This window comes from Micromesistius poutassou (genome assembly GCF_964030765.1).
Source record: "Micromesistius poutassou genome assembly, chromosome: 7".
Taxonomy (NCBI): domain Eukaryota; kingdom Metazoa; phylum Chordata; class Actinopteri; order Gadiformes; family Gadidae; genus Micromesistius; species Micromesistius poutassou.
In genome coordinates, this window is record NC_140277.1 from 19,951,740 (window position 1) to 19,967,529 (window position 15,790).

Here is a 15,790-nt window from a genome sequence, read left to right on the forward strand (position 1 = left end):
GTTTGTGTGTTGTTAGAGGCAGAGAGACACAGAAGTTGTATGTGTGTGTGTGTGTGTGTGTGTGTGTGTGTGTGAGTGTTTCAGTGCACTGAAAATCCAACACACCTCCCTCCTTGCAAGTGGTGTTTTTGTGTATTCTTGTGTGTGTGTTTCCTCCAACACAATCGGGTACAGCTGAGGTTAAACACTTTGAGAACCTTTTACCAAACTTGTGTTCTACTGCTTACTTCTAATGCAGCAACAAAGGGGGTTGTGTGTGTGTGTGTGTGTATAAGAGAGAGTGGGACAGAATGAGTGGGAGATAGATACGTGTTCTAGATACGAACGGAACAATAATATAGATATTTCAATGAGTTATTAAACTGCAACGCTAATTGATTGAGTGATGTGAATGTGTATGATTGGAAGTTTTCCCTGATTAAATGTCAGATGACTCACAGTTAATCACTAATGTATAGTCAGCAGTGATGCAAATAAAATTAATTAAATGTAATGAAAAGAAATCCATACTGAAACATTTCTTTATGTGTTTCTGATTGTGTGCGTGCATGGGTTTGTATGAGGGTATGTACGTGTGTGTGTGTGTGTGTGTGTGTGTGTGTGTGTGTGTGTGTGTGTGTGTGTAGGTGCACATGTATGTGTTTGTGTGAATAAGAGTGTGCGTGTGGGCCCCCTGCCTCCCACCGCCACACAGCTCTCACCCTGCAGACGGCGCACAGATCAATGTGCTCTATTGAGTCGTCCAGCCCTCAAATGTCAAACGGCTGCTCAGCACGTCTGCGCTCTACTCGGGGCGCGGCTGCGCAGGTGGAATACGTTCTTGGCCTTCTCCCTCTCATTATCTCTCACCTCACCCTCCACGCCGCGGAGGACTCTTGAGTATTTTGTGCGTGCCAATTAAACCCCTTTTTCTTTTTCTTTGCGATTCATCAAAATGCAGGGCGGTCTTCAGCTATACACACGGCTCACACCGTGGAACAAGCGCCAACAGTAATCATTAGTGTTCATTAGTGTTCATCTCCAACATAGTATTGTATGCAATTGTCTCACTGTCACTTAACTGACTGTAATGTAGAGATACTATGTAAAATACTATGTTAAATATTATGTTTTTTGCCAGTTTCCGCCCACAAGTTAGTGGAAGTTGTGCTCCACCCTCAGGTTGGCCCTGTGAAGGAACACCCAGCAGTCTGCTCCTATGGAGGACAACTCCCAGAGAACATCATCCAGGCCCACACAGACGCACACACAGATGCACAATACAAATACAAATGACAAACACTTGTTGGCCAGTCGTTGGTTAAAGGACCTATAAAAGGAAAGTACATCAGCTTTACCGGGAAAACAAAAGTGAAGTGTGGCGTGACGCGCGCGCGCGTGTGTGTGTGTGTGTGTGTGTGTGTGTGTGTGTGTGTGTGTGTGTGTGTGTGTGTGTGTGTGTGTGTGTGTGTGTGTGTGTGTGTGTGTGTGTGTGTGTGTGTGCGTGCGTGCATGCTGTGGTGGACGTGTGTGTGTGTGCTTGTGTGTGTGTGTGTGTGTGTGTGTGCGTGCGTGCATGCTGTGGTGGACGTGTGTGTGTGTGTGTGTGCGTGCGTGTGCGTGCTGTGGTGGGTGTGTTGTTGTGTATTTTTAGTGCCGCTGGGGGCCCATTAATAACCCAGACACAGTGAGTCTGTTCTCTTCCATCTATCAGGCTTGTTTGGGGCCCGGGGCTGAAACCCAAGAGCCTCTCATTTGTCTTGCCATGTTTTCCAACTCTGACACCCCGCACACACACACACACACACACACACACGCACATGCACATGCACATGCACGCACGCACGCACGCACACACACACACACAAATGCTCAACACAAGTTAGTGAGTTAAATGGCCTATTATAACAAGTGTGATATGGTTAAACATGAGTACATATGCATACCTAATCAATCAGATGAATGAATAACATGACCTGAGCTGTTAAAGAGAGAGAGCTATGCCACTCCCGTTGACTTTACTGTGATGGGAAAATACATCAGCATCATGGCTGAGCACCAGAAAGTGTAGACGGCATGTGGGTGAATGGAGCTGAATACTATCAAATAATAACTAATAACTAATCATTGTGATTACAGAATCATTTGCCAATACAAACTAGATGGATGTGGCTTGTGCTTTTAGCAGCATTCCACTAGTGCTAAGGCTATACCAGGAGCATATGGCAGCTGCCTCTCTCCATTCATAATAAGCCTTTTCAATAAAGAAGGTAAATAATTGTCATCTAAGATTTATTGCATTAAAAGTTATCAATGGATTGGACAGCAGCTATGAACAAGCAGGCTTGTACAAGAAGGGTAGTTGGCAGTTCTTTTGGAATGGACAGCGATCCTTTCATGAATATGCAGCAAGAAATTGGCTAAAATAGGCATTTTCACGTAGGTTAAACATTGTATTAATATGATGCCGTGACAAAGTGCTTTCTTATCCACCGTCAGAAAATGACCACTCTGACACATGATAAAATTAGGTTAGCTTTTCTAATGCAGATTTTCCGGAAAATCCCCATTGACTCTAAGTCACTCTGCACTGTCCACACTCAAACACTTCACTGGCTTACTGCCTGCCCTGCAATATTACACTCAAAATAACACGGGAATACGATTGTGATGACTAAAAAGTTACAGAAATCCTTAGGTAACGAGCGTGTTGTTTAACCTCAAATTCAAAAATGCAGCAACACCATAAAACACAGCCTTGAAACAAACTCTATTGAAGGCCTCTATATGCACGCTGGCCACTCATTTACATTCAATGTATACATGTTGTAATCATTAAACATTGAAAATGTACCTTAAAAACTTTTGTTTATACTTTCCATATTAATCTTAATATCAGTAGTTAGTAATTACTATTCGTATTGAGTAGAGCAGAATACCTCACAGCTGCTATTATTAGATGTATTGATGTATTGACATTCTACAGTACTAAAAACAAACATTTAAATGGATTTATTAGATAATTGGAACATAACATTTTCTTTCACTCACACGCACGCACACAATTGTTCAGACACAGTTCATGTGTGCTGCACTGTTGCAGTGTAGTGCAGCGCTGTTCACCTCCATCATCTGCTGCTGTCTCTCTCTCCATCATCTGCTGCTGTCTCTCTCTCCATCATCTGCTGCTGTCTCTCTCTCCATCATCTGCTGCTGTCTCTCTCTCCATCATCTGCTGCTGTCTCTCTCTCCATCATCTGCTGCTGTCTCTCTCTCCATCATCTGCTGCTGTCTCTCTCTCCATCATCTGCTGCTGTCTCTCTCTCCATCATCTGCTGCTGTCTCTCTCTCCATCATCTGCTCTCTCTTCTCTCTCTCGCTCTCTCTCTCTCTCTCTCTCTCTCTCTCTCTCTCTCTCTCTCTCTCTCTCTATGAATGACTACAGAATTCTTAAAGCTTTAATTTTTGTTAATAAGCTTACAACTTTGATCAGCTTAGCTGCAACTCCTGTGTCCACAACAAAAAAAGAAGTCAAAAAGGGATTTCATTATCTCCACCACATGTGTTTCTGCAGCATTGCCGTGTGTCTGTGTGGGTTGGTTCTGCCAGTGGCTGTTGACACAGAAAGGTGCTTGACTTTGAATACATTTGGGTAACACCGCCACAAAATGATCCTGAAGGGTCTTTCAAGAGTGCTTGATGGTTATTGACTCCCCAGCCACGCCCACTGCCTGTCTGATTGGACACCTCTAAAGAGGGCCTTGTGATGTGTCATCGGACTCTTCCCTCGGTCCCTTCAAGGCAGACCTGCTTCTATTCCCACTCCTGCCTTCTCTCAGAGCCACACAGTGCAGGCATTGGAAAGAACAAACGATGAAAGAACAAACGCATCACAGTCCTATTCCGTGGCAGATGTCTGAGCTTGGGCTCTGCTTTTCAATTTCACAGTTCCTGTTCTAGTAGCACGTGGCTTCCAGAACCTTTTGAGCCATTTAAGCGCACATAACCTCACTCCTAACACACGATACAGCTCAGCACTTTATCGTCTGCAAAAAAAAAGGAGGAAAATAGAATGTGTGAATCCTGCGGGGGGTCTTATTGTTCAATGAGACGTGCAGAGTGCCGGCAGAGGCCCCCTCTGGTAGCAGGATCAGACGCGGCGCACTGACTCAGAAACCTCGGGGAGGAAACGCAGCAGCCTAATTGGTGTTAAAGTCAAAATGTAAAGCTAAGTGAGAATGGAGGCGGGCTGTTAACGCAGGTGTTGTGGCAAGGCTCGGAACCCTACAGGACAGTGTGTTCTGTGGCCTGTGTCTCCTAATGAGACATCTTACTCGCCGGTGACCTTATCATCCTCGTCTTTAGCCGTCTGCAGCTACCGTTATACGACACAGTCGCAGGCCGCCACATTCAGTGACTGTGATATCGGTTATCACGATGAGGATTATTGCTATTATTATTATTAGAAATAGTAGAAGTAGGAGTGGTGGTGTTATTTTTGTAAAGTTACAGAACGTTAATTTAAGCACAGAGGTTGAAGAATCAGAGAGCAGCCCCACACATACAAAGAAACACACTGTGTGTATGTTATACATGCGTCTGGCTCCCCACCCCTGCAGAGTTCTGACTGACCTGGCCCGCTTCGGGCCAATCACAACAGTTTATCGTAAACAACCAAGCTGGCTGCCGCTGATGTGTCATACGTTCCATGGCTCTGATTGGCTGGCGCTCCATCTAATTCGACCCTGAGGCATTTTGGTCAGCGCCCCTCGATAACGCCCCTTGGAAATCTAAAATTAACTGAGAGGCTCCAGACTAAAACACATTTTCTAATTAGCCCGGCCGATGTCCGGCCGCTGGTCCTTTGTTATGAAGGTGAAGGCTTCTTACTAGTGGTGAAATGCTGCACTCCCTCTCTCTCTCTCTCTCTCCTGTCTTAGCCAACCTCTCTCTCCCACAGGTTTTACTGAAGCATCGCGGCAGGAAGCTTCAGAGGTGTGGGGCGTAACCCTCAGCTGTGGGGATATTGCATTTTGTATTTCTCTCTCTCTCTCTCTCTCTCTCTCTCTCTCTCTCTCTCTCTCTCTCTCTCTCTAACTTAAGCTTGCACGTACACACTCACACACACAAATAAACACTCAGAAATACTAACACAAACATGAACAAACACACAGACTCTCAAATCTGCAATGAAACACACAGAGTGGCCAGCAGGGAGTGTGACAGAAGGGAGCAGGTTCCTCCAGGGACATCAAGGCTGGGAAGCAGAAAGGACTTAGCTTGGCATGTGAAGGGATGGCAAGTAAACTGTTTTTCTCTCTCATTCAAGCCACACTAATTAGTGGGCTAGGATGGGAGAGGGACTCCCCGTGTACACCTTAATCCATCCATTCCTGCCCCCTGATCCCCCTAATCTGCTCATCCACACACACAAGACTATTATGACACACAAATACTTAGGGAAGAACGAAGACTCTATTGCAGTCCATCTTAGGTTGGAAAATAAGTTGTATATATAAATATATATATATATGTATACAGTTTATGTACACATAGGTTGTGTCATATTTTGGAAATCCCTGTTGTTTCTATTGACTGCTGTTACAGGAGTCTCTCACAGTGTGTTACACATATACATCATGTCCATCCATTCACAGATCTCGCAGCTCCTCTCACTGTCCAGCCTTCAGCTGGTCTATAGCGACAGGAGGCGGGAAGAGGGTCTTCCGTAGTAATAAATAATAATAATAGTCTTCCATAGTAATAAATAATGATGATAATAGTCTTCCATAGTGTGCTCGCCTGCCACTACAGCCATGGCCCGTCAGCCCATTCCTTCACAGAACCACTGACATCCTGATCTCACCATTTCACTTCGACTGATGTTGACGCCATGTGAAGGGATGCGATATCTATGTCCAAAAGGCTCACTTTAATTATAAATACCTTCAACACAGCTTTTTATGGAAATGAAAAAAAAATGAACTACAAACAAATTATTATTTTTGAAAGATGTGATGACCCCGTGAAATGCATTTATCTCGATGAAGTCTTATTTTATTAGATGAAAACATTGTGTAATCATATCATCGCATAAGGACACACGCTACACAACACATAATAAGCCACTAACTTCTGTAATGAGGCATAATATCCATGTGGCGTGACATTCTAACATGCTCCTGTTGTGTGTATAATTTAAGTCCTTAAGCCACTGTAGCTGTGAAACCCTGGTGAAGAAGATAGCAGGTTGTACTGAATAAAAGATCTAAAGCAATGTGGCTTGACTACACTGCATCCCAATTATTGTAAAAGAAAATGAATATGTAACATTCAAATGAAAAACAACTACACCTATGTTATTTATTTTGAGTTGTGTTCCTACATTATTCAGATTGTTTCCAAAAATGTTCAAACGCAGAGCAATCTGTAGTTGTATTCATGACACCTTTACCCCCGACTTTCCCAACACAGTCTCACTCCGGGAACGTCAAATTCCGACTATTGGCAAGGGCACTTTAGGGCACTTTATTGGCAAGGGCACTTTAGCGTCAGTCACTGACGGGAAAAGTACCCTTCAGCGTGGTCTGCAGACGGAGAGGGGGCTCAATTCACTACAATGTAATGCCATCCCGGCGATGTTTGACGTTCAGAGCGGGTGCTCCAGCAGCCCATTCACTCCTGTATTAACCCGACTACGGCTCTAGTAGACGTTGTGAGCATCTTTCCTATTGGATAGTTATTAGGATTTTTTTCTTTGAAAATGGCGGACATACTTTTTACTCTGTGTGGAAAATATGATATTTTAGTATAGTTATGCCATTAAAAGTGTTTATGTAAACATTTTTAGTGAGAAATGTGCATTTTACTTTCATGATCTTCGCTCGGTGAATGTGTAGGATGTTTGGTTTGATAGTTATGACGAAGATTATTTCAGGTCTCGACAGAAATATAATAACATGGTTGCTATGATGGTTGCTATGGACGCTGAAACCAGCAGCTCGCATGCCGTTTAAATCATGGCTATAAACCATGGTCTTTGCTGATTATGTTATGATAACCGATAACTTTCAGCTCCTAAAGGCCGATACCGATAACCGATAACACACACACATATACATATATATGATCATGACCTAAGATCATGACATTGTCGCGCAGACATCAGTAGAATCGACGGGGGGTTTAGGGGGGCTGGCTTGCAAGGGGCAGGATATGACGTAGAGTCGAGGTTCACAGTACGGCCCTTGTCACTCAGGTGTGTTTTGGTCTGACCGCAGACAGCAACAGAGGCAGAATGGGCAGAACTCATAGCGATCATCTTAAATGTTGCTGCAGCGATGCATCATATATTCCGTTGTATCCACAACATCCGTATCGATCAATGAAAGATTGGAGCATGAGTTACAGACAAATAGAAGAAATTACAAATAAGAAAGGCGTTGCGAACGACTGCATTACTGGAAGAAGAGAGCGTCTTCTTTTGCTTCATTTCACATCTAACAAACACTTCAGCTAACTGTTGTCAATAATAAGTTACGAGAGTAGCGTATGTGTGTGTGCGGGAATGGCAGTGTGTGTGTGAGTGAGTGGACGAGCGAGGAGAGCGAGCGGTAGCGTGTGTCAGTTTAGTGACGTAACGAACGAGTCTGGTTGTGTCTGTGCAAACGTGTATTGTAACGTTAGTGAAACTAAGAATAAAATACCCAGCCTGTCAATCATCGGCAGCCGCTTCATTCCGACCTATAAGCAGACCCACTGCCGGTCAAAGTGAAGGGTGTTACCCCGAGAGAACATCAACGCTATGCTCCTCGACTACGGTCTGGGAGCCGACAGCAGGAAAGGTGTAACATAATAATAATAAAAAAACATTTTCTATATCCGCATGCAGTTATGAACTCATGTATTGTAATTGATTGTATGATGTGTACTTTTAGGGTTACGATAAGACCTTTCATTTAGCATTAGTGGGAGCGGGGCACTGAAATGATATAGGCTATGTTATCAGAATTATTCGTCATGATATTGGACTTATCGGAATAACGTAATAATTTCTGTTATCGGCCCGATAATTATCGTGCACCCCTAGCTATTTTATGTAACCGTGTAATGATGTTCTCTTATTTAACAACTTAAAAAAAAACGTTTATACATTTTTAGAGCAGGTATGGCGTCTTCTTTCTTGGGATTTAATAGAGCAGGTTAACAGACCATTTTCATTGCTTCGAGGAGATCTGGTGGTCTCCATATATAATAAATATATAAATATATACAATATACATATATACATATATAAATATGTATGTAAATGGCCAGATACAGATCTTGTTATAACGATAATAGTTACATGGTCTACTTCTTCTAGATAATAGTTACATGGTCTACTTCTTCTAGATAATAGTTACATGGTCTACTTCTTCTAGATAATAGTTACATGGTCTACTTCTACTAGATAATAGTTACATGGTCTACTTCTTCTAGATAATAGTTACATGGTCTACTTCTTCTAGATAATAGTTACATGGTCTACTTCTTCTAGATAATAGTTACATGGTCTACTTCTTCTAGATAATAGTTACATGGTCTACTTCTACTAGATAATAGTTACATGGTCTACTTCTACTAGATAATAGTTACATGGTCTACTTCTACTAGATAATAGTTACATGGTCTACTTCTACTAGATAATAGTTACATGGTCTACTTCTTCTAGATAATAGTTACATGGTCTACTTCTACTAGATAATAGTTACATGGTCTACTTCTACTAGATAATAGTTACATGGTCTACTTCTTCTAGATAATAGTTACATGGTCTACTTCTTCTAGATAATAGTTACATGGTCTACTTCTACTAGATAATAGTTACATGGTCTACTTCTTCTAGATAATAGTTACATGGTCTACTTCTTCTAGATAATAGTTACATGGTCTACTTCTTCTAGATAATAGTTACATGGTCTACTTCTACTAGATAATAGTTACATGGTCTACTTCTTCTAGATAATAGTTACATGGTCTACTTCTTCTAGAGAATAGTTACATGGTCTACTTCTACTAGATAATAGTTACATGGTCTACTTCTTCTAGATAATAGTTACATGGTCTACTTCTACTAGATAATAGTTACATGGTCTACTTCTACTAGATAATAGTTACATGGTCTACTTCTTCTAGATAATAGTTACATGGTCTACTTCTTCTAGATAATAGTTACATGGTCTACTTCTTCTAGATAATAGTTACATGGTCTACTTCTTCTAGATAATAGTTACATGGTCTACTTCTACTAGATAATAGTTACATGGTCTACTTCTACTAGATAATAGTTACATGGTCTACTTCTTCTAGATAATAGTTACATGGTCTACTTCTTCTAGATAATAGTTACATGGTCTACTTCTACTAGATAATAGTTACATGGTCTACTTCTACTAGATAATAGTTACATGGTCTACTTCTTCTAGATAATAGTTACATGGTCTACTTCTTCTAGATAATAGTTACATGGTCTACTTCTACTAGATAATAGTTACATGGTCTACTTCTACTAGATAATAGTTACATGGTCTACTTCTACTTGCTTCCCATGGCGGCAGTCTCCGACGCTGATTCAGTTTGTTGGAGACACCCGCCAAGTGCTACAGAAAGTAAACAAAGAACCATATCCCTAGAGCCTGGAGAGCGGGGGGCGCGAGATGGCTCGACGATTGACAACACGGCTACAGACCCAGGAACGGACATGACTACGAGCAAGAACACGGCACATGAGGTAACCACAGCAGCAGCAGGACACTCACTTCAGGTGTTAGGGTTAGGTACCTGTGGATGGGCGAAAATAACATCAGTCAGGGGGGCTGAGAATCCACCAAGGAAAGAGAGGGTGCTTGAGAGAGCAGAGGCAGGGGCCTCGCATTGACCAGTACTTCTTACGAAGCAACCAGTCAAATCAGTCGATTGAAGCACGGCAACGGGACAAAGACCAAAGTTTGCAGAGCATCAGCACCCCTGTCACGGAGGAGGATGATACAAGCACAGAAATGCCACAGAGACCTCCCAAGGAGGAAAAGATCAAAGGGCACAGACCGAGTGTGAAGTGGCCCAAAGCTGTTCAATAGAGTGAGTAGGAAACAGTCAACCACGACATAAGAAAAATCCTGGAGCAACAAGTGGGCACAGCACAGCAGAAAAAAAGCTGGAAAGGATGGGTGACATCATCTACCACTATGGAGAAGAGGGCTTTGGAGTGAACATAAGGAGAAGCGACAAAGCAACACCAGCACCAGCCAAATCCAGGAGGCAGCAAGAGATTGAAAGACAAAGAGAAAGAAGAGAGAAGGCAGCTGAGAAAGCAGTGGAAGAAGGCCTCTGATGCAGAGAGAGATGGTCTCATGCTACTCCAGGGGGACATCAAATGCCGGTTGGCAACCTTGCGAAGAGCGGAGAACTTTAGGAAACTTTGTAAGAAGAAGGAACGCACAAGAACATGGTTCTATAAAAACCCCTTCAAGTTTGTCAAAGACCTCTTCGTTAAGGAAGACACAAAAAGGCATGAACAACTAGTTATCCCACATGACACCCCACCTATTCAACCTCCTGAATTCCACCTGGAGACTGGCCCTCCAAAATGGAAAGAAGCAGAGGAAACAGTACGGCGTGCAAGATCAGCATCAGCCCCTGGGCCGAATGGAGTACTGTAAACGCTTTACAAGAACGCACCAGATGTTCTTCGCTGTCTTTGGAGGCTCACGAGGATTGTGTGGCAGAAGGGAATGATACCTAAGGCGTGGTGAAGGGCTGGAGGAGTGCTAGATGCTCACAACGTCTACTAGAGCCGTAGTCGGGTTAATACAGGAGTGAATGGGCTGCTGGAGCACCCGCTCTGAAGGTCAAACATCGCCGGGATGGCGTTACATCGTAGTGAATTGAACCCCCTCTCGTCTGCAGACGACGCTGAAGGGTACTTTTCCCGTCAGTGACAGACGCTAAAGTGCCCTTGTCAATAGTCAGAATTTGACGTTCTCGGAGTGAGACTGTGTTGGACTTTCCGGAAAATTTCAGGGAATTTCAATCTGAATTTACTTATTCAAATATATCAACGTATATATTTTTTACATTTTTATTTAAAATATTTCATCAATTTGAGATAACAACGGTATCCGCAGTTGCTAGTGTTTCCCATACATTCACTTTTTCCCCTTACAATCATCACATTGATAAAATTGGTCAAATCGAATTCACTGACAGCAGAGGGTCTATGAGCTCCTCTCCTGCACATCACAACATGATCATGGCGGGAAGACGGATTGTTGTTGGCTTTTCCCCGCAGAGAAAACAACTGGCCGAATTCATCAATAGAATCAATACAGATTACGCAAATCAGTATTACGGTAGCCAGAAATACTCCAAAACTAAAACTGAACACACGAGTAAAAAAAAGTCACCAATAGTTCCCACCAATATTTGCTTTGACCTGTTTTATATACAGTCAATGTGCGGTAAGTTGAGCCTGTATTATAACAGTCTTTGTTCGGTCAGTTTAACCTGTATTATATACAGTATAGTCTATGTTAGTTTAACCTGTATTATATACAGTAAATGTTAAGTCAGTTGAACCAGTATTATATACTGTAAATGTTCAGGTTGTATCAGGCGATGCTAGGCCGAAACGTAAATGATCACGTTCATCTGATCTTTCCTCACGATCCGGTAGCTGCCTGCCCCATCAGCAGGCCGTCAAAACAACACGTCTCTGTAGGCAGCCTGTGCTCCGAGATCGTACACAAAAACAAATGGTACTACCAACCACTCCAAACCAAAATCAATAGTATTCCAACCAACCGACAAGGGGCGGGTGTTGTGGGGTTCTGCGCTGGTGCACGCGGAGTGGGATCTGGAGGAGCGTCTGACGTCATCAGGAGCCAGACTGGCTGAATCAATCCCCGAGGAGGAGGAGGAGGAGGGAGTATCAACGTGTATTTTCCAAGACAAGAATAAGTATCGGGAAGGCTATGGAAAGATGGAAAGAACTAAAATAACTAAAAGATTTTAAATCAGATGCCCAATGCGCGTTTGTGATCGTTTTTTCTGGATGCATGAAACACGGAAGGGAGGGGCGAGCTGGCTCTGTTTGTTTGGGATCTCGCTTCAAATACCAACAGAAGTGACGTCGCCCAACATCGCTGATACAACGTCACAAGTCTTATTATTATATAAAGTATTATATAAAGTCTATGTTAAGTCAGTTGAACCGGTATTATATACAGTCTATGTTAAGTCAGTTGAACCGGTATTATATACAGCAGATGAGAGCTAGTTGGATGAACTTCACAGCAGCAGTTTTAATGGAACGTGACATGTCTCCAGTTTAATTACATTTTAATTATGCTTATGTTTTCGTCAGGGTACTTTGTAATTGTTTCAAAATGGTGACCATGTGATGACTACAGAGGAGGGAAGCAAGGAAATGCATAATTATTTACCATACAATTTCCATTATAAACTACTGATAAAGAACACAACCAACCATGAATTTAAAATCTATATGAAATGTTTTTATAACTAACTTGCACTAAACTTAAAAACTGAGCAGTAAGCGATACATACTAAACAATAGGAGTGCTGTCAAGTATAGATATAAAGTACACAGAACACAAACAAAATCTCAGGATTAATCACTCTTATAATAACATGAGTGTAATAATAATAACAGTTTTGAGTTGACTTTTGAACAAGGTTATTGAGTCTGAGTTGAAGATGTTTGGGGGGAGGGCGTTCCCGAGGGTTGGGGCAGCAGTGGTGAAAGCTCTGTTTCCTAGGGTACAGTGCTGTGATCCTGTGGTGGGGGTTGGTGTTAGATGACCTGAGTTGGCGAGGGGGGGGGGGGACGTTTGAGGAGGTCTGTAAGGTGCTTCTATGTGTTGGCTAACTCTGTTTCTATGTGTTAACTTACTTATGTTCTATGTGTTAACTAACTCTGGTTCTATGTGTTAACTAACTCTGGTTCTATGTGTTAACTTACTTATGTTCTATGTGTTAACTAACTCAGGTTCTATGTGTTAACTTACTTATGTTCTATGTGTTAACTAACTCTGTTTCTATGTGTTAACTTACTTATGTTCTATGTGTTAACTCAGAAAGTAAGTTAACACATAGGACCTATGTGTTAACTCAGGTTCTATGTGTTAACTTAATTTCTATGAGCTAACTTACTAAAGTTATATGTAACTGAAGTTCTACAGTCCTCCCAGTTCTCCATATAAAACTTGCCTCCGCTGCCTGGTAGCAAAATAGCAGCAGTTCATGGAACCCATTTCGTTTTTTTTCCAACCATTGCCCCCCCCCCCCCACCCCGTCCTCTCTCTCCCTCTCTTTTCATTTCTACATGTCTGTGATTGCTTGTGTTTACACGTTGAGTTGTCATGTAATCTTGCGTTGCACGCCATCTGGGAAAACCAGTGCACTGAATACAGAAGAGAATGTCCTTCTTTTCTTTTTTCTATTCAAGTTGTTGCCTTTCCAAGAGTCTCTTCTCTCCACTAACTGAGGAACAGTACAAGTGCTCTAACGCACAGTGAAGACAGGACGGGATGTGACAACTATGATGAAAATAATTTATACAGCCTGTTTAAGATCACAAGGACATGGACTAGGGAATATATTACTATTTATTTATATATACTTATTATATAGTATATATCAATGATTGAGGAAAGTAACAGTGCCTGGATTGAAGGAAAGAAACCAATACCCCAATCTCACCCTACCGGAAACACACACACACACACACACACACAGACGCACACACACAGACGCACACACACACACACACACACACACACACATACACATACACATATACATACACTTTCACATACACACACACACACACACACTCACCACTCACACACAACCTGCTACCCCCTGCCTAGCACATAATGGGGGTTTTCTACTTCAAAGATTTCCCAGAAGTAAAAAAAAATGCATGAGATCTGCAACCCATGTATGAATCCAAACTTTTCCCCTGATGAAACGCTGTCACCTTTGAAGACTTTTTACTCACCCAGAATTACCTGCATGCAGAAGCCCTGATAGAACACCTGAGAAGCTGTTCTCACCACAACCACGCAAGACCCTCTCTCATACCAATATGACTGAACAGGAACACAACTAAATATATTGCTGGGGCCAGACCAACTAAGATACTCATATTTTTTAAATGTTGCACAGTGCTGTTTAGCCGTTAGTTTGTTTTACTTCCACCGGGATGAGAACGGCTGGTGAAGAACGCAGACTTGGAATGAGCCGTGACCTGGCTCACGGCGTGTAGGCAGATTACAGATACAAATAATGAGTAAAATGAAGTCTGACGACAATAATAAGAATATAATTTTCCTTGAATAAATAATAAAGATAGTTATGTTCAGTTAAAATGTATCTCTGTTATTACCGTCGATGACATGTGCGCAACACTTCTGCAGTGGAAGGAAGTGTGTGTAACGGAGAACTTTAACTGAGACACATCATTGGGGTGACCTCAAACCTAAGAGGACACAGCTTTTTAGGTCAGAGCAGCAATATATGGAATGGGTTTAGTTGAGAATATCCTCCCTTTTTCTTCATTCCTCTCTCTCTCGCTCTCTCTTTCTCTCTCTCTCTCTCTCTCTCTCTCTCTCACTCTCTCTCTCTCGCTCTCTCTCTCACTTATTCCTCTCACCTTCACTGCTGCCCTCTCTCTGATCTTTCTGCTGTAAGGAAACATTTAGAAAAAATAATAAATAAAAAATGGTCCCAGTCGTCCCTCCATCTCTCTCCCTTTCTCTCACTCTGTCTGTCTCTCTCTCTCTCTCTCTCTCTCTCTCTCTCTCTCTCTCTCTCCCTTTCTCTCACTCTGTCTGGCTCTCTTTCTCTCACTCTCTCTCTCTCCCTCTCTCTCTCTCTCTCTCTCTCTCTCTCTCTCACTCTGTCTGGCTCTCTCTCTTTCTCTCACTCTCTCTCTCTCTCTCACTCTCTCTCCCTCTCTCTCCCCCTCTCTCTCTCTCTCTCTCTCTCTCTTTCACACTCTGTCTGGCTCTCTCTTCTGCTCTTCTTCTCTGACCTCCCTGCAGTTAGTTTTCCTGGCTGCTCCTCATCTGTCCTTTTACCTTACTTCTACCCTTTGAAGTTTGAAAGAAACACCTGATTTTGATGTACAAGACAGTTCATTGTGTACAGCAGGCATTATAGTCTACCATGATGCATCTTAGAGCATTGTGTTTCTGCTTTATGCTTCCACGGACATTAGCATTTTATATGCAAGAATAACTTTTGCTTTGGATAAAAGTGTCTGCTAAATGTAAACCTCTTTGATTTCAGATCGACTTCAGATTCTTTATCAATGATAGCTCATAACATGATCTCCAACCTTAATGACAGAACAGTTTGTTTATCAACCAGACCCGAATAGACCCCTGTGTCATGTTTCTGTCTGCCAAACAAAATGACTGTTTGAAAATGTGTTATTCTCAGCTAAGAATGCAACATTTAAAGATAGTTCCAACATTAAAATGTTTTCTTCCTAATCTTAATCTGCGTTCAATGAATGTACATGATGTTTAGCTTGTAAGTTAATGCAATGTTTTCTATCGTTGCCGTGGTGATTGGTAGGGACGCTGCAACCCCTGAACCAGCGCAGCTCGCACTTTGTGTGAAACAATGTCTTTAGGTTGTGCGCTCATCTGAGCTGTAATGTGTTTTTTTATGTAACTGATGATATAATCCTAGATACCCAGGTATCTAGGATTATTCTAGGTGTTCTTCTTCTGCGGAAGAA